Genomic DNA, 24031 nt, shown 5'->3' on the forward strand with positions numbered 1-24031 from the left:
TCAATTAAGTTGGAAAAATAGGATGATCGAGCAGCAGTGAGGGCTCTTCGATACTGCATGGTACTGTCTTTCCAAGCTAGTCGGAAGACTTCCAGTTTGGTGTGGCGCCATTTCCGTTCCAATTTTCTGGAAGCTTGCTTCAGAACTCGTGTATTTTCTGTATACCAGGGAGCTAGTTTCTTATGACAAATGTTTTCTGTTTTTAGGGGTGCGACTGCATCTAGGGTATTGCGCAAGGTTAAATTGAGTTACTCAGTTAGTTGGTTAACTGATTTTTGTACTCTGACGTCCTTGGGTAGGCGGAGGGAGTCTGGAAGGGCATCTAGGAATCTTTGGGTTGTCTGAGAATTTATAGCACGACTTTTGATGATCCTTGGTTGGGGTCTGAGCATGTTATTTGTTGCGATTGCAAACGTAATAAAATGGTGGTCCGATAGTCCAGGATTATGAGGAAAAACATTAAGATCCACAACATTTATTCCATGGGACAAAACTAGGTCCAAAGTATGACTGTGGCAGTGAGTAGGTCCGGAGACATGTTGGACAAAACCCACTGAGTCGATGATGGCTCCGAAAGCCTTTTGGAGTGGGTCTGTGGACTTTTCCATGAGAATATTAAAGTCACCAAAAATTAGAATATTATCTGCCATGACTACAAGGTCCGATGGGAACTCAGTGAGGAATGCTGTATACGGCCCAGGAGGCCTGTAAACAGTAGCTATAAAAAGTGATTGAGTAGACTGCATAGATTTCATGACTAGAAGCTCAAAAGACAAAAACGTCAGTTTTTTTTGTAAATTGAAATTTGCTATCATAAATATTAGCAACACCTCCGCCTTTGCGGGATGCATTGGGGATATGGTCACTAGTGTAACCAGGAGGTGAGGCCTCATTTAACACAGTAAATTCATCAGGCTTAAGCCATGTTTCAGTCAGGCCAATCACATCAAGATTATGATCAGTGATTAGTTAATTGACTATAACTGCCTTGGAAGTGAGGGATCTAACATTAAGTAGCCCTATTTTGAGATGTGAGGTATCACAGTCTCTTTCAATAATGGCAGGAATGGAGGAATTCTTTATTCCAGTGAGATTGCTAAGGCGAACACCGCCATGTTTAGTTTTGCCCAACCTAGGTCGAGGCACAGACACGGTCTCAATGGGGATAGCTGAGCTGACTACACTGACTGTGCTAGTGGCAGACTCCACTAAGCTGGCAGGCTTGATCCTTTATATTGGGCAGACAGACCAATTCCCTACCTCCTCTCGCTGCTACCTGCCTCCTCCATTTTGGGGGTAATGCTGTAATCAATTGGTTGTACTCTTTGGTTGAGCAGACCTTTCTGTATAATTCGGATAACTCCATGAAGGACATAACTCTACCATTCCAATTTACAATATAATTTAAGAACAAAATACCCTTTGCAAACATATTTCCCATAAATACAGGTATTTTATCAACCAGCACATTTGAGTTCAGCCGTAATATTTGTTCTATCTTTTCAGGGGGATGAAATTGCACAAAGGTGAAAAGGCAATTTTTAAATAATGGAGCTTTTCTTAGTAATCTACTTGAGAACCATTTAGGATTCAAAAAAACTTTTGAATAAGTGAAGCTTTAGAGTGAGGTTTTGTGCTTTTATATTTAATCATCTCAACCCACCCTATTCATTTATATAGATAGGTACACTTTATTTTGTCTGGTTTAGTGTCCCAGATAAAGCGAAATATTTTCTGCTCATATGATTTGAAAAACGAATCATTATGGCAGCGCCATAAGTAAGTGAGTAAACTGAGATATGACTAAGGATTTTATCAGGGCAATTTTTCCATAAATAGACAGGTATTTACCTCTCCATGGTTGCAGGATCTTGTCTATTTTGCAAGTTTTGTATTGAAATTCATTGCGGGGAACTTATTTATATATTTTGTGTGTATATATATGAATACCAAGTATGTCTACTTCACCATCAGCCCATTTTATAGGTAAACTGCAGGGTAATGCAAAAGTTGTATTTTTTAAAGATCCAATACGTAATATTGTACACTTATCATAATTAGGTTTTAGTCCAGAGAGTACAGAAAAGTTATCTAGATCTTCAATGAGACATTGCAGGGAACTAGCTTGCGGACTTAATATAAAACTTGAGTGTGTCTTGGATTTCTAATCCTATAATGTCATTATTGGATCTGATTTTAATAGCTAGCATTTCGATAGCCATAACGAATAGATATGGTGACAGCGGACACCCTTAACTCCTCTTGACAATTCAAAACTCTCTGAGAAGTAGCCGTTATTTACTATTTTACAACTGGGGTTGCTATATATTATTTTTTGACCCATTTTATAAGAGAATCACCGAAATTGAAAAAGTCCAGGCATTTTTAAATACAATCCAGTCTTACTTTATCAAATGCCTTTTCAAAATCTGCTATAAATACCAGGCCTGGCTTCTTAGATGTTTCATGATGTTCTATTATTTCTAGTAGTTGTCATATATTATCTCCAATGTATCGTTAATGTAAAAAAACCTGTCTGATCAGGATAAACAATACCTGGTAAAACCATTTTACTTCTGAGTGCTATGCATTTCGCTAGTATTTTTGCATCAAAACATTGAAGTGTAAGGGGCCTCCAGTTCTTTACATAGACTTTGTCTTTATATTTGCCATCTGAGTCTTGTTTTAATAATATAGAAATCAGACCTTCCTGCTGAGTACCTGACAGACTACCATTTCTATAGGAGTAGTTAAAACAATCTAACAATGGAGCTTTTAGTATATCAAAAAAGTATATCATATTCCATCCAGTTTGCTTTATTTTTGTAATAGATTACATTAGATCATTCTTGAATAAATTCCTCAAGTTATTTTTGTTTTTCCTCTAACTTATTTTGTATCTCTGTAGCATTGTTTTTATTGCAATCTACCTGTACTATTAGTTCATCCATTTCCCTTGTTAGTCTTGTCTCTTTAGCCAGAAACTGCTTTTTTATTATTGATGAATATTGAATTGAATGACCTCTGAAGGTACATTTAAAGGTATCCCAAACAATAAGGGGATTTGCTGAACCTATATTATACTGGAAAAATGCAGTTATAAATAATTTTGTCTTATTTAAAAATAAGTTGTCCTTCAGTAAACTTTGATTAAATGTCCAATATCCCTGTCCACGTGGAAAATCTATGAGTTAGGTTTTAAACTAAGTCTTAAATCCTTGCGGAGAACTTATAAGATTGGCACATCAGATATAATTTCCCAATACCAATCTGTACTTTCTGCTAAAAAGTCCCTCCTGTCTCTAAAAACGCTCTCTCTGCGAAATGCAGCGTGTGCCAAATCTTCCAACAGAGCAAGATCAGCCTCCCATCATCAGACTTTATTGTATTTCAACAGTGGTTTTACTTTCACTAATTACTGTATTTTATATGGGTTATTATTGTAACAAATGCACTGATGTGGTCAAATGTATATATAGCCTGTCAAGATATGTTGCATGAATTCACAATGTAAATAAAATTACATCAAAAAATGATTGGATTTTACTCTCACAATGTCACACATTTTCAACATATTTTCCCCATTCTGCGCTTTACAAGTAGTTCCCTTATTCCACCACTTGAAACTGAGTGTACGCATGGTCATGGCTGTCTGTAAATGTACGCGCACACTTAAGCAAATGTTCATATTGATAAATCTCAATGCGCTGCAAAGATCCCACGCATGGTTTACACACAGATTTGTGCTTACTTATGATTGATAATTGAGGCCCCTGGTGTGCAAAGCTCATAGACTTACCCGAAAAGACTCACACCTGTAATCACTGCCAAATGTGCTTCTACATTATTCCTGTATTTCATTTTCAATAAATTTGCTACAAGTTTTCACTTTGTCATTATGGAGTATTGTGTGTAGATGGTGAGGAAAAAAATCTATTTAGTTAATTTTGAATTCAGTTTAACATGAAAAAATCTGGAATAAGTCAAGGGTTATGAATACTTTCTGAAGGCACTTGATTAATCTTATGCTACACAAACATGAATAATATACACTACATTTCAAAACTTTGGGGTCACTTAGAAATGTCCTTGTTTTTGAAAGAAAAGCACGTTTCTTGGTCCATTAAAATAACATCATATTGATCAGAAATAGTGTAGACATTGTTAATGTTGTAAATGACTATTGTAGCTGGAAACGGCTGTTTTTCAATGGAATATCGACATAGGCGTACAGAGGACCATTATCAGCAACTATCACTCCTGTGTTCCAATGGCACGTTGTGTTAGCTAATCCAAGTTTATCATTTTAAAAGGCTAATTGATCATTAGAAAACCCTTTTGCAATTATGATAGCACAGCTGAAAACTGTTTTGATTTAAAGAAGCAATAAAACTGGCCTTTAGACTAGTTGAGTATCTGGGAGCTTCAGCCTTTGTGGGTTCGATTACAGGCTCAAAATGGCCAGAAACAAAGACCTTTCTTCTGAAACTCGTCTATTCTTGTTCTGAGAAAAGAAGGCTATTCCATGCGAGAAATTGGCAAGAAACTGAAGATCTTGTACAACGCTGTGTACTACTCCCTTCACAGAACAGCGCAAACCAGAATAGAAAGAGGAGTGGGACGCCCCGGTGCACAACTGAGCAAGAGGACAAGTACATTAGTGTCTAGTTTGAGAAACAGACGCCTCACAAGTCCTCAACTAAATAGTACCCGCAAAACACCATTCTCAACGTCAACAGTGAAGAGGTGACTCCGGGATGCTGGAGTACTTTAAATGAAATTATGGGCAGAAAGACAAATTCATCTCCATCTTTCATCGAATCAGATTATTATTCATCACAAAACCATTTGATGTTTCCAATTATTTTTATGATTATTTAATTGGCAAAGTGGGCAAACTTAGGCAGGAAATGCCCACAACAAACAGTGAGCAATTATATTCATGCATAAAAAAACTAATAATGAAAGAAAAGCAGTGCAAGTTTGAATTTTGTAAAGTTAGTGTGGGAGAGGTAGAACAATTACTGTTAACAATCAATAATGACAAACCTCCTGGCATTGACAACTTAGATGGAAAGCTACTGAGGATGGTAGCTGACTCTATAGCCACTCCTATCTGTCATATCTTTATCCTCTCTGGGCTAGGCGGGACGAATTCGTCCCACCTATGCAACAGCCAGTGGAATCCTGTGGTGCGTTATTCAAATACCTTAGAAATGCTATTACTTCAATTTCTCAAACATATGACTATTTTACAGCATTTGAACCTCTATGGGCTAGGCGGGACGAATTCGTCCCACCTACGTAACAGCCAGTCTAATCCAGTGGCGCGATTTTTGAATCGTTTGAAATACTATTACTTCAATTTCTCAAACATATGACTATTTTACAGCTATTCAAAGACAAGACTCTCGTTTATCTAACCACACTGTCCGATTTCAAAAAGGCTTTACAACGAAAGCAAAACATTAGATGATGTCAGGAGAGTGCCCAGCCAGAAATAATCAGACACCCATTTTTCAAGCTAGCATATAATGTCACCAAAACCCAAACCACAGCTAAATGCAGCACTAACCTTTTATGATCTTCATCAGATGACACACCTAGGACATTGTTATACAATACATGCATGTCTGTTCAATCAAGTTCATATTTATATCAAAAAACAGCTTTTTACATTAGCATGTGACGTTCAGAAAAAGGATACCCCCCGCAAACTTCCGGGGAATTTACTAACAGTTTGCTAAATTACTCACGATAAACGTTCACAAAAAGCATAACAATTATTTTAAGAATTATAGATACATTACTCCTCTATGCACTCGATATGTCCGATTTTAAAATAGCTTTTCGGATGAAGCACATTTTGCAATATTCTAAGTACATAGCCCAGCCATCACGGCTAGCTATTTAGACACCCGGCAAGATTAGCCTTCACCATAATAACATTTCCTATAAGAAAAATGTTCTTACCTTTCCTGTTCTTCGTCAGAATGCACGCCCAGGACTTCTACTTCAATAACAAATGTAGGTTTGGTCCCAAATAATCCATAGTTATATCCAAATAGCGTCGTTTTGTTCGTGCGTTCTAGACACTATACGAATGGTAATCCACGGTCGTGCGCATGGCGCATGGCGTGACAAAAAATGTCTAAATATTCCATTACCGTACTTCGAAGCATGTCAACCGCTGTTTAAAACCAATTTTTATGCCATTTATCTCGTAGAAAAGCGATAATATTCCGACCGGGAATCTGCAATAAACTAAACAGCCGAATTAAAATACTCCACGGGGGCTAATCGCGCACGCGCCTCATTCCATTGTCACCTAATGGGACACTTGGATAAGGTGATAATCTGTTTCAGCCTGAGGCTGCCTCGTCAACCTTCATGATTTTCCCGGGTCCTGAGAGCCTATTGGAGCCCTGGGAATTGTCACGTTACAGCTAAGATCCTTACTCTTCAATAAACAGATGCAAGACGCACGACTCCTTGTCAAACAGGCCACTTCCTGCATGAAACCTTGTCAGGTTTTTGCCTGCCATAGGAGTTCTGTTATACTCACAGACACCATTCAAACAGTTTTAGAAACTTTAGGGTGTTTTCTATCCAAACCTGAACAATAATATGCATATTCTAGCTTCTGAGTTGGTGTAGGAGGCAGTTAAAAATGGGCACATATTTTTTCCAAAATTCTCAATACTGCCCCCTAGCCCAAACAGGTTAAAGACAAGACTCTTGTTAATCTAACCACACTGTCCGATTTCAAAAAGGCTTTACAATGAAAGCAAAACATTAGATTATGTCAGCAGAGTACCCAGCCAGAAATAATCAGACACCCATTTTTCAAGCTAGTATATAATGTCACAAAAACCCAGAAGACAGCTAAATACAGCACTAACCTTTGATGATCTTCATCAGATGACACACCTAGGACATTATGTTATACAATACATGCATGTTTTGTTCAATCAAGTTCATATTTATATCAAAAACCAGCTTTTTACATTAGCATGTGACGTTCAGAACTAGCATACCCCCCGCAAACTTCCGGGGAATTTACTAACAATTTACTAAATTACTCACGATAAACGTTCACAAAAAACATAACAATTATTTTAAGAATTATAGATACAGAACTCCTTTGTGCAATCGAGGTGTCCGATTTTAAAATAGCTTTTCGGTGAAAGCACATTTTGCAATATTCTCAGTAGATAGCTCGCCATCACGGCTAGCCATTTAGACACCCACCAAGTTTAGCCCTGACCAAAGTCAGATTTACTATTACAAAAGTTTGATTACTTTTGTTGTCTTCGTCAGAATGCACTGACATGACTGCTACTTCAATAACAAATGTTGGTTTGGTCCAAAATAATCCATCGTTATATCCAAATAGCGGCGTTTTGTTCGTGCGTTCCAGACACTATCCGAAATGGTAAATCAGGGTTACGAGCATGGCGCAATTCGTGACAAAAAAATTCTAAATATTCCATTACCGTACTTCGAAGCATGTCAACCGCTGTTTAAAATCCATTTTTATGCAATTTTTCTCGTAAAAAAGCGATAATATTCCGACCGGGAATCTCCGTTTAGGTAAACAGAGGAAAGAAAACAAAGCATTCGGTCGACGCGGGCACGCGCCTGAGTCTCACAGTACTGTAACCAGCCACTACCCAAACACGCTACTTTGTTTCAACCAGAGCCTGCAAAGCCACGATTCAGCTTTTTGCCGCCTTCTGAGAGCCCATGGCAGCCGTAGGAAGTGTCACGTAACAGCAGAGATCCTTTGTTTTGGATAGAGATGGCAAAGAAGGCCAAGAAATGGTCAGACAGGGTACTTCCTGTACAGAATCTTCTCAGGTTTTGACCTGCCATTTGAGTTCTGTTATAATCACAGACACCATTCAAACAGTTTTAGAAACTTTAGGGTGTTTTCTATCCAAAGCCAATAATTATATGCATATTCTAGTTACTGGGCAGGAGTAGTAACCAGATTAAATCGGGTACGTTTTTTATCCAGCCGTGTCAATACTGCCCCCTAGCCCTAACAGGTTAATCTGAGACTAGAGGAAAGTCTTTGTCCTCGGGTCTGGAAGGAAGTCAACGTAATTTCGCTACCCAAGAGTGGTAAAGCTGCCTTTACTGGTTCTAACAGCAGACCTATAAGCTTGCTGCCAGCTCTTAGCAAACTGTTGGGAAAAATTGTGTTTGACCAAATACAACGCTATTTCTCTGTAAACAAATTAACAACAGACTTTCAGCATGCTTATAGAGAAGGGCACTCAACACTGACACAAATGACTGATGATTGGTTGAAAGAAATTGATAATAAGAAAATTGTAGGAGCTGTACTGTAATGTTTCAGTGCAGCCTTTGATATTATTGACCATAACCTGTTGTTGAAAAAACTTAAGCGCTGAATCCATGATATGGCAATCTATCTAATAGAACTCAAAGGGTTTTCTTTATTGAAAGAGTCTCTAATGTCAAGCATGTAAAGTATGGTGTACCACAGGGCATTTTATTTTTACCATTTAAAAAATATATAGATTTTACCTTTATTTAACTAGGCAAGTCAGTTAACCTGTTGGGGATACCCCTTCCCGTTCGGATCCCGTTAACGGGATTGCTTGACAAGATACAACGCGCGAAATTCAAAACAGAATAAATCGAATCATTTAAATTTCTTAAACAATCAACTATCTTACACCCTTTGAAAGATAAACATCTCCTTAATCTAACCACGTTGTCCGATTTCAAAAAGGCTTTACGGCGAAAGCATAAAGTTAGATTATGTTAGGACAGTACTTTGAAAATAGCTGTGTGTAATGTTTTGTCAATGCAAAGACAGGGGTCACCAAAAGCAGAAAACCAGCTAAAATGATGCACTAACCTTTGACAATCTTCATCAGATGACACTCCTAGGACATTATGTTAGACAATACATGCATTTTTTGTTCTATCAAGTTCATATTTATGTCCAAAAACAGCATTTTACAGTGGCGGTGAAATTCAGAAAATATTTTCCCTCAAATGCTGCCGGTGAACAGGCGCTACAATTTACAAAAATTACTATTCGAAAACATTGGTAAATTATAATATTGTCATTCAAAGAATTATAGATTAACACCTCGTGAATGCAACCGCATTGTCAGATTTCAAAATAACTTTACTGGGAAATCACACTTTGCAATAAACGAGGTGCTATGCTCAGAAAAATAGGCTAGGCGATACAGGTTAGCGCCATCTTGGAACCATCTAAAATCAAATATACTATTGTAAATATTCACTTACCTTTGATTATCTTCATCAGAAGGCACTTCCAGGAATCCCAGGTCCACAACAAATGTAGTTTTGTTCTAAATTTATTATAATTTATGTCCCAATAGCTCCTTCTTGTTAGCGCATTCTGTAGGCTACTCAAAATGTACCGAAGCGCGCGGGAATTGTCGCCACGAAAGAGCAAAAAAAAAATATTTACGTTCATTCAAACATGTCAAATGTTGTATAGCATAAGTCTTTAGGGCCTTTTTCAATCAGAACTTCAATAATATTCAAGGCGGACGATTGCATTGTCTTATAAAACGTTTTGGAAAGAAAGGGTCCCCACACGCATGCGCGTGTAGACATGGCCATCCGCCTGTGACCTAGTTTACAGCCTTCTCGTTCAGTCAGTTTTAACAGGAGAACACTCAAACCACTTTGTAAAGACTGTTGACATCTAGTGGAAGCATTGGGAAGTGAAAAATGAATCCTAACCCACTGTGTGTTTCAATGGCAAAGGTTTGAATTGATTCCACATATCAGATTTCCATTTCCTGTTAGGATTTGTCTCAGGGTCTTGACTGCCATATGAGTTCTGTTATACTCACAGACACCATTCAAACAGTTTTAGAAACTTTAGAGTGTTTTCTATCCAAATCTACTAATTATATGCATATTCTCGTTTCTGGGCAAGAGTAGTAAACAGTTTAAATCAGGTACGTTTTTTATCCGGCCGTGCAAATACTGCCCCCTATCCCCAACAGGTTTTAAGAAAAAATTCTTATTTCAATGACGGCCTAGGAACAGTGAGTTAACTGCCTTGTTCGGGGGCAGAACGACAGATTTTTACCTTGTCAGCGTGGGGATTCGATCGAAGTCCAACGCTCTAACCACTAGGCTACCTGCCGCCCCAATGACCTGTCACTGGCATTAAACAAATCATGTGTGTCCATGTATGCTGATGATTCAACCATATACTCATCAGCAACCACAGCTAAGGAAGTCACTGAAACCCTTAACAAAGAGTTGCACTCTGTTTTGGAATGGGTGGCCAGTAATAAACTTGTCCTGAACCTCTCTAAAACTAAGAGCATTGTATTTGGTACAAATCATTCCTTAAGTGCTAGACCTCAGCTGAATCTGGTAATGAATGGTGTGGCTGTTGAACAAGTTGAGGAGACTAAATTACTTGGCATTACCTTAGATTGTAAACTGTCATGGTCACAACATATAGATTCAATGGTTGCAAAGATGGGGAGAGGTCTAGCAGAGATGCTCTGCTTTTTAGACAGCACACTCCAAAAAAGCAAGTTCTGCAGGTTCTAGTTTAGTCTAATCTTGATCATTGTCCAGTCATGTGGTTCAGTGCGGCAAGGAAAAACCTAGTTAAGCTGCAGCTGGCCCAGAACAGAGCGGCATGTTTTGCTCTTAATTGTAATCAGAGAGCTGATATAAATACTATGCATGCCAGTCTCTCTTGGCTAAGAGTTGAGGAGAGACTGACTGCATCACTTCTTCTTTTTATAAGAAACAATGTGTTGAAAATCGCAAATTGTTTTCCTAGTCAACTTACACACAGCTCTGACACACACTTATCCCACCAGACATGCCACCAGGGGTCTTTTCATACTCCCCAAATCCAGAACAAATTCAAGAAATCGTACAGTATTATATAGAGCCCTTATTGCATGGAACTTCCTTCCATCTCATATTGCGCAAATAAACAGCAAACTTGGTTTCAAAAAACAGATAAAGCAATACCTCACGGCAGAACACCTCTCCCCTATTTGACCTAGATAGTTTGTGTGTATACATTGATATCTAGGCTACGTGTGCCTTTTTTTAAATGTATGTAGTTCTGTCCTTGAGCTGTTCTTGTCTAAGGATGTTCTGTATTTGTCATGCCCTGACCATAGAGAGCCTTTTTATTCTCTATTTTGGTTAGGTCGGGGTGTGACTAGGGGGGGTGTTGTAGTCTAGGTTATTTATTTCTATGTTGGCCTGGTATGGTTCCCAATCAGAGGCAGCTGTTTATCGTTGTCTCTGATTGGGGATCATATTTAGGCAGCCATTTCCCCACTGTGTTTTGTGGGATCTTGTTTCTGTGTAGTTGCCTGTGAGCACTCCATGACTTCACGTTTCGTTTGCTGTTTATTGTTTTGTGTGTTTCACTAATAAAGATGTGGAACCCAGATCACGCTGCACGTTGGTCCGAGTATGCTTCCAGTTCGTACGACGAGCATGACAGAAGATCCCACCACCACAGGACCAAGCAGCGTGCCCAGGTGGAGATGGCATCCTGGACTTGGGAGGAGATCGAGGAGAAAATATCCTGGACTTGGGAGGAAATCTTGGCAGGACACGAAAGCCTGCCGTGGAAGCAGATGCAAGGGAGGACAACGACTACAATGACAGCCCAAAAGACAGCCAACATTTTGGGGGGGGCACACGGGGTGGTCGGCGGAGCCGAGGAATGAGCCAGAGACCGTCAGGGAGTCGAAGGTGGAACTCGATGAAAGATTCCGGAGAGAGGTGGTGGCGATGAGAGTGCTGCAGCGTGGGCATGCTGAGGAGCGTGACACCAGTCCGGTGTCATTTGTACCGGTTTCACGCATCTGGCCTCCAGTGCGCCTCACCAGTCCGGTACGTCCTGTGTCTCCTCCACGCACTCGCCCTGAAGTGTGTGTCACAGTTCCGGTACAATTTGTGCTGGCTCTACGCACCAAGTCTCCAGTACGCCTTCACAGCCCAGTACATCCTGTGCCAGCTCCCCGCACTCGCCGTGCGAAACGTGTCATCGTTCCGGTACAATTTGTGCCGGCTCTACGCACCAGGTCTCCAGTGCGCCTCCACAGTCCGGTACGTCCTGTGCCAGCTCTCCGCACTAACCCTGAAGAGCGTGTCACCAGTCCGGTGCAACCTGTCCCAGCCCCACGCATCAGGCCTCCAGTGCACTGTAATGTACTTGTCCTCTCCCCAGTCCGGTACATCCTGTGCCTGCTCCATTCACTCGCCCTGAAGAGCGTGTCACCAGTCCGGTGCAACCTGTGCCGGCTCCACGCATCAGGCCTCCAGTGCACCTCCCCAGTCCGATACGTCCTGTGCCTGCTCCTTGCACTCGCCGTGAAGTGTGTGTCATCAGTCCAGAGCCTCCGGCGACGGTCCCCAGTCCGGAGCCTCCGGAGACGGTCCCCGGTCCTGAGCCTCCGGCGACTGTCCCTGGTCCGGAGCTTCCGGCAACGGTCCCCGGTCCGGAGCCTCTGGCGACGGTCCCCGGTCCGCAGCCTGGTCCCGGTACGGTGTCCTGTCCCGCTCCAGGGCAGGAGCCTTCCTCTGCCCCGATTTCCAGTCCAGGCACAGCATCCAGTCCCGCTCCAAGGCCGGAGCCTTCCTCTGCGCCGGTGCCCAGTCCAGGCACGGTGTCCAGTCCAGCTCCAAGGCCGGAGCCTTCTTCTGCACCGGTGCCCAGTCCAGGCACGGCGGCCAACTCAGCTCCAAGGCCTTCCCCTGCACCGACGCCCAGTCCAGGCACGGCGGCCAACTCAGCTTCATGGCTGGAGCCTTCCTCGGCGTCGGTGCCCAGTCCGGGTACAGCGTTCTACCCGGCTCCATGGCCGGACCCGTGGTCTGGGCGGGGGCAAAGACCCGCACCGGAGCCGCCACCGACACTAGTCACCCCCCCTACCCTCCCCAGTTGGTTTCAGGTTTTGCGGCCGGAGTCTGCACCTTTGGAAGGGGGGTACTGTCACGCCCTGACCATAGAGAGCCTTTTTATTCTCTATTTTGGTTAGGTGGGGGTGTGACTAGGGGGGGTGTCACTATACTATGCTATGCTAAAATAATAAGTATTGCATTTGATTTGAAGTCTGTGTCAGTGTTTATTAATTGTGAACTCATTAAGGCAATTAGGAGCCTCAGTAAGCAGCTACAGCCAAATGCTGAGCTCCAAATATTGAGACACTTATGATTCAAAGAGGTGTGAGGCTATGCGCTAAGCTGCTGCCAGTGTTATGGACTTTGACAACACATAACATCACTAGGTGCATGCTCACTACATGGATTATGGTGGGTGTTTTCAAGTGATTGAGCCTGAAGTGTGTGGCATTTAAGTCTGGGCTTGTTGTGGAAGTGAGGAATTCCGTCAGATGACTAGAGAATTGGGTTACATTTAGCCCAGAATCAGTGGCAGATTAATATTTAGCCTATGCAGCTAAAGGAATGCTAATGGGGTCTACATGTTATGTTTTCACCCTGATGTATTGTTTTCAGATAGAGCTGTGAATGGTCTTAATCTGACTGCTTCCCCTGTTCATAGTGGTAAAGATTTGGCAGCTGTTTATTCACTTGGCACCAGGTCTCACAGGCACCACTCTCACTGAACTGGGTGAATAAGAATATATTATGCTAATAATGACAAAGATAATATATCACACAGACCAATAATGCCTTCCAGATCATCACAAGAACAAAAGGAAAACCATCATTAGATGATCATTCAACACATTAATGATTTATGGTAACCACTGACTTTTTAAACATTTTTGTAACATTTTAGTCATTTACTGCTGCTGCTCAAGCTTCAACTCATATTCCAAAATTACTGTATGCTCGAGCGCCGCAAATGTTCAGAGGAACGGAGACGGATTTTGAATAAGGGTGTTTATTTAATCTAAATCAGCTCACAGGCAGTGTTATCATTTGTAACACGTGATAAGATCTCTTACAATATAGTAACAGTTCACTGGCTGGATATAGCATGAGTCACAGATAGCTAGATAGCTGCTGCTACATTCTCTAGCTACACATCAGTCTATCTCACAAATTAGTCCCTTCCCTGTTATCATGCCTTAAACGCCTAGACTACTCTGAAGCCAAAACATGATGAAAATGACAGAGATAGTGTGTCAGGTATTATTTCCTGAAGAATGCCTTATCTTATTTTATTGCTTCAGTCTACAAGTGATAGTCAGTAGACTAAAGAAGTAAAGGTAATGTAGATGGCTGCTATTCTTGTTGGAAGGATAATGATTACGACCGCAAGATTCTCCAAATGGATTGTCTTCGTAAGTGAAGTGCTGTTGATAGGAAGTTTAATAAATGAAGGAAATACAGTATGAGCATGTTGATCATATTTGTATCATTATATAAAAAAAAAGAAGCAAAGTAGGCTAATACACATTTAATCCGTCACCTGACAGATGGTCTGCGTATATGATTGTAGTACACAACATTCCTGCAACCACGTTCGCCAAAGACTAGATACTGTACACCCTTGGGTGTCTGTCCCAGACCCTATTCTTGCTCCCAGAATACTACTTAGCTGTCACTGAAGGGACCTAATGTCACCAGCACCAAAACAGATAAAATTATATATTTATGCCTATCTCTGTGCTTAGATTTCACTAACCTTGGTACATATTTTCCATGTCCCTGGTAACCATTCAGTGATTTTGTGTGGACATACACTGAGTGTACAAAACAATTAGAACATCTTCCTAATATTGAATATTGAGATGCATCTCCCCTTTTGCCCTCAGAACAGGGCAGGGACCCATGTTGACTCCAATGCTTTTCACAGTTGGCTGGATGTCCTTTGGGTGGTAGACCATTGTTGATACACACGGGAAACTGTTGAGCATGCAACCCAGCAGTGTTGCAGTTCTTGATACAAACCGGTGCACCTGGCAACTACTACCATACCCCGTTCAAAGGCACTTGAATGTTTTGTCTTTCCCATTCACCCTCTGAATGGCACGTACACAATCAATGTCTCAAGGCTTAAAAATCCTTCTTTAGGTTGTCTCCTCCCCTTCATCTACAGTGATTGAAGTGGGTTTAACAAGTGACATCAATAAGGGATCATAGCTTTCACCTGGATTCACCTGGTCAGTCTGTCATGGAAAGGTGTTCTTAATGTTTTTGTACACTTGACGTAGACCGTCACGTACACTTCAGGGGTATGCTTAGGCTATGCTACTTTCAGTGTGTTTTTAAGAGAATTGCTGTATATTTTGGGAACATTGCAAAATGCCAGTTTGTGCATTTGATGGTTGTGGATTGAGTGCTGAAACTTTTGTATTTTTTTATTTTATTTCACCTTTATTTAACCAGGTAGGCAAGTTGAGAACAAGTTCTCATTTACAATTGCGACCTGGCCAAGATAAAGCAAAGCAGTTCGACAACATACAACAACACAGAGTTACACATGGAGTAAAACAAACATACAGTCAATAATACAGTAGAAAATAAGTCTATATACAATGTGAGCAAATGAGGTGAGATAAGGGAGGTAAAGGCAAAAAGGCCATGGTGGCAAAGTGAATACAATATAGCAAGTAAAACACTGGAATGGTAGATTTGTAGTAAAAGAAAGTGCAAAGTAGAAATAGAAATAATGGGGTGCAAAGGAGCAAAATAAATAAATACAGTAGGGGAAGCGGTAGTTGTTTGGGCTAAATTATAGATGGGCTATGTACAGGTGCAGTGATCTGTGAGCTGCTCTGACAGCTGGTGCTTAAAGCTAGTGAGGGAGATAAGTGTTTCCAGTTTCGGATATTTTTAGTAGTTCGTTCCAGTCATTGGCAGCAGAGAACTGGAAGGAGATACGGCCAAAGGAGGAATTGGCTTTGGGGGTGACCAGAGAGATATACCTGCTGGAGCGCGTGCTACAGGTGGGTGCTGCTATGGTGACCAGTTTGCGGAGATAAGGGGGGACTTTACCTAGTAGGGTCTTGTAGATGACCTGGAGCCAGTGGGTTTGGCGACGATTATGAAGCGAGGGCCAGCCAACGAGAGCGTACAGGTCGCAGTGGTGGGTAGTATATGGGGCTTTGGTGACAAAACGGATGGCACTGTGATAGACTGCATTCGGTTTGTTGAGTAGGGTATTGGAGGCTATTTTGTAAATGACATTGCCGAAGTCAAGGATCGGTAGGATGGTCAGTTTTACGAGGGTATGTTTGGCAGCATGAGTGAACGATGCTTTGTTGCGAAATAGGAAGCCAATTCTAGATTTAACTTTGGATTGGAGATGTTTGATGTGAGTCTGGAAGGAGAGTTTACAGTCTAACCACACACCTAGGTATTTGTAATTGTCCACATATTCTAAGTCAGAACCGTCCAGAGTAGTGATGCTGGACAACTCTCCACGGAAGGAGAGTTGTATGGCATTGAAGCTCGTCTGGAGGTTAGTTAACACAGTGTCCAAAGAAGGGCCAGAAGTATACAGAATGGTGTCGTCTGCGTAGAGGTGGCTCAGAGACTCACCAGCAGCAAGAGCGACATCATTGATGTATACAGAGAAAAGGGTTGGCCCAAGAATTGAACCCTGTGGCACCCCTATAGAGACTGCCAGAGGTCCGGACAACAGGCCCTCCGATTTGACACACTGAACTCTATCAGATAAGTAGTTGGTGAACCAGGCGAGGCAATCATTTGAGAAACCAAGGTTATTGAGTCTGCCGATGAGGATGTGGTGATTGACAGAGTCGAAAGCTTTGGCCAGGTCAATGAATACGGCAGCACAGTATTTTTTCTTATCGATGGCAGTTACGATATCGTTTAGGACCTTGAGCGTGGCTGAGGTGCACCCATGACCAGCTCTGAAACCAGATTGCATAGCGGAGAAGGTGCGGTGGGATTCGAAATGGTCGGTAATCTGTTTGTTGACTTGGCTTTCGAAGACCTTGGAAAGGCAGGGTAGGATAGATATAGGTCTGTAACAGTTTGGGTCAAGAGTGTCCCCTTCTTTGAAGAGGGGGATGACAGCAGCTGCTTTCCAATCTTTGGGAATCTCAGACGACACGAAAGAGGGGTTGAACAGGCTAGTAATAGGGGTTGCAACAATTTTGGCAGATAATTTTCGAAAGAAAGGGTACAGATTGTCTAGCCCGGCTGATTTATAGGGGTCCAGATTTTGCAGCTCTTTCAGAACATCAGCTGACTGGATTTGGGAGAAGGAGAAATGGGGAAGGCTTGGGCGAGCAGCTGTGGGGGATGCAGTGCTGTTGACTGCAGTAGGGGTAGCCAGGTGGAAAGCATGGCCAGCCATAGAAAAATGCTTATTGAAATTCTCAATTATAGTGGGTTTATCCGTGGTGACAGAGTTTCCTATCCTCAGTGCAGTGGGCAGTTGGGAGGAGGTGTTCTTATTCTCCATGGACTTTACAGTGTCCCAGAACTTTTTTGAGTTTGTGTTGCAGGAAGCAAATGTCTGCTTGAAAAAGCTAGCCTTGGCTTTTCTAACTGCCTGTGTATATTGGTTTCTAACTTCCCTGAAAAGTTGCATATCACGGGGGCTGTTCGATGCTAATGCAGAATGCCACAGGATGTTTTTGTGTTGGTTAAGGGCAGTCAGCTCTGGATAGAACCAAGGGCTATATCTGTTCCTGGTTCTACATTTCTTGAATGGGGCATGCTTATTTATTAAGATGGTAAGGAAGGCATTTTTTAAATAACCAGGCATCCTCTACTGACGGGATGAGGTCAATATCCTTCCAGGATACCCGGGCCAGGTCGATTAGAAAGGCTTGCTCGCTGAAATGTTTCAGGGAGCGTTTGATAGTGATGAGTGGAGGTCATTTGACCGCTGACCCATTACGGATGCAGGCAATGAGGCAGTGATCGCTGAGATCTTGGTTGAAAACAGCAGAGGTGTATTTAGAGGGCACGTTGGTTAGGATGATATCTATGAGGGTGCCCATGTTTATGGCTTTGGGGTGGTACCTGGTGGGCTCATTAATAATTTGTGTGAGATTGAGGGCATCAAGCTTGGATTGTAGGATGGCTGGGGTGTTAAGCATGTCCCAGTTTAGGTCACCTAGCAGCACGAGCTTTGAAGATAGATGGGGGGCAATCAGTTCACATATGGTGTCCAGAGTACAGCTGGGGGCCGAGGGTGGTCTATAGCAGGCGGCAACGGTGAGAGACTTGTTTTTAGAGAGATGGATTTTTAAAAGTAGAAGTTCAAATTGTTTGGGTACAGACCTGGATAGTAGGACAGAACTCTGCAGGCTATCTCTGCAGTAGATTGCAACACCGCCCCCTTTGGCCGTTCTAGCTTGTCTGAAAACTTTGTAGTTAGGGATGACGATTTCAGAGTTTTTGGTGGACTTCCTAAGCCAGGATTCAGACACGGCTAGGACATCCGGGTTGGCAGAGTGTGCTAAAGCAGTGAATAAATCAAACTTAGGGCTTCTAATGTTAGCATGCATGAAACCAAGGCTATTGCGGTTACAGAAGTCATCAAAAGAGAGCGCCTGGGGAATAGGAGTGGAGCTAGGCACTGCAGGGCCTGGATTCACCTCTACATCACCAGAGGATCAGAGGAGGAGGTGGATAAGGGTACGGCTAAAAGCTATGAGGATTGGCCGTCTGTGACGTCCGGAATAGAGAGTAAAAGGAGCAGGTTTCTGGGGGCGATAAAATAGCTTCAAGGTATAATGTACAGACAAAGGTATGGTAGGACGTGAATACAGTGGAGGTAAACCTAGGCATTTAGTGATGATGAGAGAGATATTGTCTCTAGAAACATCATTGAAACCAGAAGATGTCATAGCATGTGTGGGTGGAGGAACTGAAAGGTTGGATAAGGTATAATGAGCAGGGCTAGAGGCTCTACAGTGAAATAAGCCAATAAGCACTAACCAGAACAGCAATGGACAAGGCATATTGACATTAAGGAGAGGCATGCTTAGCCGAGTGATCAAAGGGTCCAGTGAGAATTAGATAGCTAGCCGAGCCATAGGTAGCAAGCTGGTAAAAGATGGAGGGAGGTCTGTTTTTAGCCACTTCGTGTGTTTCCGTCTGTAGATTAGTAGGGTTCCGTGTGGTAGGGGGGACCAGTCCAATTGGCAAAATAGATTATAGTTATAGTGGCCCAAGAAAATTGGAAAAAGAAAAAACATGAAGTAAGACCATATAATAAAACATTGATCAGTCTTTCTAATCGGGGCTCATTCCATCAGACATGTTGTCCTCCTCCCTTCTGAGCAGTGATCAGACCCCAGCTTCCTCCCACAGCTGCTGCAGAGAGCCATCAGGAAGTACTCCTGTCCTCTGCTGGGTTAGCTCCATCCAGCCAATGTCAAGACTGGGCTCTTCTCCCATAACTTATCCTTTACTTTTACTGCTTACGGAACGTCTTCCTCTATGACAGCTCTTTATTCCTCCCTAGGAAGTTAAAGAATTATAAATCATCACAGTTTTATGGATTTATCTTTGAGATGATGACATAGGTTGGCTTCCACAATGTACAACATGGGCAGGCAATCCTCAGGTCTTTTGCAGATGTGAGGAGTGGACTGTTTGACAGTTTGTTCCTTTCTACAGTAAGTGCTTCACTGTGCAGAGGAGGCGGTGTGCTAAATTTAATGACTCATGGATTCTGAAGAATAAAATAACCACCCCTGTAAAGTGTATCTTATTTCAACTAATATGTCTACCTCCCTCATGTTCTTTCAGGGTTGTTGACATAGTACTTTAGTGTGTGTTTATTTGTTTGTTTATCTAGTGGGGGCACTATGCATATTTATTAGATGGTAGAAAACATTGCACTCCCCTGTGCCCAAGCAAAGTGTATGTACTGTACAACTTCTGAAATTATTATTAGTAGTAATATTGGGATTACACTATGGATACTGTTTAGCATGTATATTTATAGGATTTTAACATATAACAACCCACAAGGGGAGAAAAGAGTTTGTGATGAGCCTCTTTGCTATTTATCATATTTTGGGAATACAGAATATGAGCAAAATCTGTTTTGTTACATACTGTAAGATAGACACACTATTTCACAATTAACCAGCACTTCTGTCTCCTAAAACATTATATAACACTAATCCTGAACACTGTTGCAACTGTATTTTGTGTAAGTATTTAGTGCTTTATCTCCATTAACTCTTGACCTAATTTTCTATGTCAGTATGGCAATTTCTGACATTTTGTCACGCATACTGAATTGTGCGTAGGGGCTGCTTGCATTTATTACCTGTATATCGCATACAGTACATTGATTTTAATATGCATTGCTAGTGCATTCTCATCAATGAGGCCTACAGTTCCCTTGCTCTGAGACCCTTTCATCTGCCAATGAGGAAGGAAGGCAGGCGGTCTGTTTGTCTGCATGTGTGTCTGGTGCTGTGCATTCAGCAGTCTCTAAGCTCATTACAGTAATCAGGTTAAAGAGAGGGGTTCAGGGGAGCACTTGGCCTCAGGCATTCTTCCTGCACTCTACAGTATGAGCTTGCCCCTGTGGTGAGGGGAGTTCCTATCCCAGACGCAGTGGAGTGCCTGTCCTACTACAGTATGGCCCTGTCCCACTCCTAATGATCAGCTCAAACAGCCTTGGTGCGTGCAGCATGCACACTGCTATTCAACTGCACCCATGCTGTCTTAATGACTTCCTTAATTGTAAAGCCACTCGGAGTCAGACATTCCAACGCAAGTGTTGAAGGAACCTGCAAGTAAGCATTTCATTGGACAGTGCATACCATGTGTGTCCTTTACATACGACTAATGAAATGTGTAAGTGTTTGATTGTTTTCCAACAGTCCCCACACGCGGTGGCTGAGTGACACATTTGGTAAATACCAAATATTATCCTCTGTAATTACATCCTCTTGCACAGATGAACCATTGATAATGTTAAAGCCAAGCTTTGAGCTCACCTAATGATGTTACCACTTGTGCTGTTGGGAAATGTTAATGTAATATGTGTAATTATGTTGTTTATTTTGTTTTTGTAACAAGATATAAAGTAATTACATTTCTTTTTTATCTTACCCTGTCATCCAAGAATGAAGATAAACCACACACTGCTTTGATTGATCACTGGATGTATGTTTTGAGACAATACATGCTAGCATTCCTGGTTCATGCAGTAGCAATCTGGTTATGGGGAGAATCTTTTAGTAGGCTATAGCAGCAGAATGTGCTCTACTGAGAATCCATGATTCAGCAGTATTATATTGTCAGTCGTGCATATTGCCTTCCTTTTTCTTACTGAGTCTTTGTTTCTTTCCAGCTGTAAAACCTGCTGAAATCCTTGGGCATTTTATGCTTCAGCAATAAGGTAAGCTTTGGTCTTTTCTCTCTCTGATCAAGGGATAATAATAATCAAATGAGATGGAAGTTTAAATTAAAAGCTCACAAAATAAGAAATAAAGTTTCTCTTCTAGACTCCAGTCACAATCTTTCACTTGAAATGTTGTGAGTGTGTAGGTAGCGATTAGCAAGAGAAACTTAAATGACCATTGATTGCCTTTGTCAATCTTCGCTTGGGCCTGGTGCTGTGAATGGCTAACTGCACAGCAAAGGCCCAGTGCTGTCAAAAAGGTGATTTCGCCCCCCCCCCCCCCCCCCCCCCCCCCCCCCCTTGTGAAAATGATGATAATGCCCTCTTAGTGGAAGAGCTGTTTGAAAACACTGCCTGAAATTTCAGCCTGTTTTGGTCAGATGTAGTTTTGGCCTGCCTGGTGACATCATTAGTTAATATACCAATAAGAAAGAGAATTCCAAACATCTCTGCCAATGACAGCTAGTTTTCAGTTTCCTCCTCCCCATTCAGGCCACTTCCAGACAGTCTGAGCAAAATTCTTGCTTATGAGATTATTCTTTGCTAAGAAGCTTTTTTGTATATTTTTGACCATTTTAATTGAAAACAATGATTTGATATTGAGATGTTGTAAAAACAGCTACATTGGACCTTTTTAAGGGTTATTTCACTGCATGGAGCTGACAGAAGCCACCTGACCTGGGTATTTCCACAAAATGTTGTTGCTATGGCAACCCACAAATGTGGAGTTTGAAAAAGTGTCCTTAACTAAGTGCGGCAGGATCCTTCACATGCTCCAATCCCTAATCCTGTAGCTGCTCTTGTAGCTCCTCGGTAGGTCCGTCAGTCCTGCCATCAGCCCTGGCCTGCCCTGTCCTGGAGGGGCTCATTGTACCCTTCCCTATTACCCTATAGCACTGTCTGTAGGAAGCCTACAGACCGAAGCACATCCCAGATGACCCTTCAGATATAAAGCATGTGTTGAACAATGAATGTGGGAGCCTAATTATGGTGGAGAGGGATGTGTTGAGCTGATCAGATGTTTGAGCTGGATTTATGCTGGATGTTTTTAATCAGAAAACAGGGCTAGGCCTAAGGTCTGATTGTAGGGTATAAATGCAGTTCTAGGTGAAAAGTGCTTACAAGGGAGTTCTGATTTGATGCCTAGATGACTTTCCAAAATGTTTAATTGGAGTGCACAACAGTATCAAATCCTGTGACCGAGCTGTATGCCAAGGAGTAAACACCAACAAGTAGATTACCTTTCCTCTCTGCTACATTGTGGGGGCAGATGTTCTGAAGGGAGTTTTTCTGTTCTTTCCATAAAGTATGTTTGGATATGTGGCCAGTACAGGTCATGGGTGCTCTGGTTGGTGGGCTTGAATCAGAGGGAAAATGTGGATGTTGGCTGGGTAGTTAATGGTTCTCAGCTGTCAGCATGTGACACACCCAGACCCCATCTGAGACTAACCATAAAAAAGGGGGTTGAAATTGTATGGGTAAAATGCTTAATGATTGGGAGAAGGCTATGTTTTTTCTTCCTCCTTCTCTCACTTTCTGCCATATTGTTCTCTGGATGTTTTGCTCGGACAAAGTATGAAGTCGCTGATGTTGATGAACATGGTTTGTGCTAGTTTTCACTTATTAATAAGAAACATAACAAAAAACAAATCCTTATTTTAAATAAATTAGAGCATTGGCATAACTGAGCTGTCAGGGTAGGAATGGGAATATGTGTATTTTGGTATTTGTGTGTCTTCCCAAGGGATTGTAAGGGACATTGGAGGAAACAAAATCAGCCATGTGTGTCTTTGTGTAGCTATCTTAAGAAATGGCTTCCAATTTGTCAGCAGGCCTCCAGCACACGGTACCTTTAGAATAACTTTCTGAAGTGGATAATATTTATTGCAGGAGAAGCTGTTTGTTTACACCTTTTCCAGCCAATTTAAACATTTGATTCTCCTTTGCTTTCAGAGCGTGCTGCTGAGAGAAAAGCAAACCTGCTTGAAGTGGCACAGAGATGCAGTGTGTTTGGAATGTGCTCAGTGTTCATTAAACAATGGAGGAGAGGTGCTGTTAGTTTGCTTTGACCTTTTATTGTTCACTGTGGATGTTGACCAATCATTAATTATCTTGAAAGGGAACATGCAGTAAAACGCTGCCTTCCTAATTTAATGTGTGGAGGGGACTTTTGCCTGAGTGCTTTATCTGCTGGCTTGTTTAGTCTTGTTTGGTTACCTTGCCTCCATGGCGTGTAGGAAAGTTTTACTTTTTTTTCAGGCCGTGAGTCCTGTGAGAGGATAATTGGTCCACAGCAGTAATTGTCTGTAGCCAGGGTTCTGGAACGATGTACAAGCAGTAGTAATGTGGTTAGATAAAAGGACAGGTCATACCAGCTGAACACCAAATGAGCAAGGCTCCTCTCAAAGCAGTGGTTGGTACTTTTACCTTTTCACTTCAGTTTTTTTAAAGTACAGAAATAACAGGTCTCAGGTTTATACAATGTAACAGTTTTATAATGCACTCCTACACATAGCACCCTCACTGATGCAGTAAAATTAAGATGACAGTTTTACTGAGAGGTGTTTTCATTTTTCAGGCACACTCCGTCAAAATTAATCAGTCATCCTTCTCAATCTCTTTTCCTGCCTCCGAGATGGCTGAGCTCTTAATACTAGCTTTGTTTATCTGACATTTGAAAGCAGACTTTGT

The 24031-nt window shown here is 41.8% G+C and overlaps 1 protein-coding gene across 1 annotated transcript in view; it reads left to right on the forward strand.

Moving 5' to 3' along the window:
- Nucleotides 1–24031, forward strand: part of LOC106561152 (talin-2) — a 154462-nt gene that overhangs the window by 42552 nt on the left and 87879 nt on the right. The window contains exon 2 of the mRNA XM_045688215.2: nt 21290–21337. The gene's annotated coding sequence lies outside the window, so the exon portion shown is untranslated. The remainder of the gene's footprint in view (nt 1–21289; nt 21338–24031) is intronic.

This window comes from Salmo salar, chromosome 10 (genome assembly GCF_965601325.2).
Source record: "Salmo salar chromosome 10, fSalSal1, whole genome shotgun sequence".
Classification (NCBI taxonomy): domain Eukaryota; kingdom Metazoa; phylum Chordata; class Actinopteri; order Salmoniformes; family Salmonidae; genus Salmo; species Salmo salar.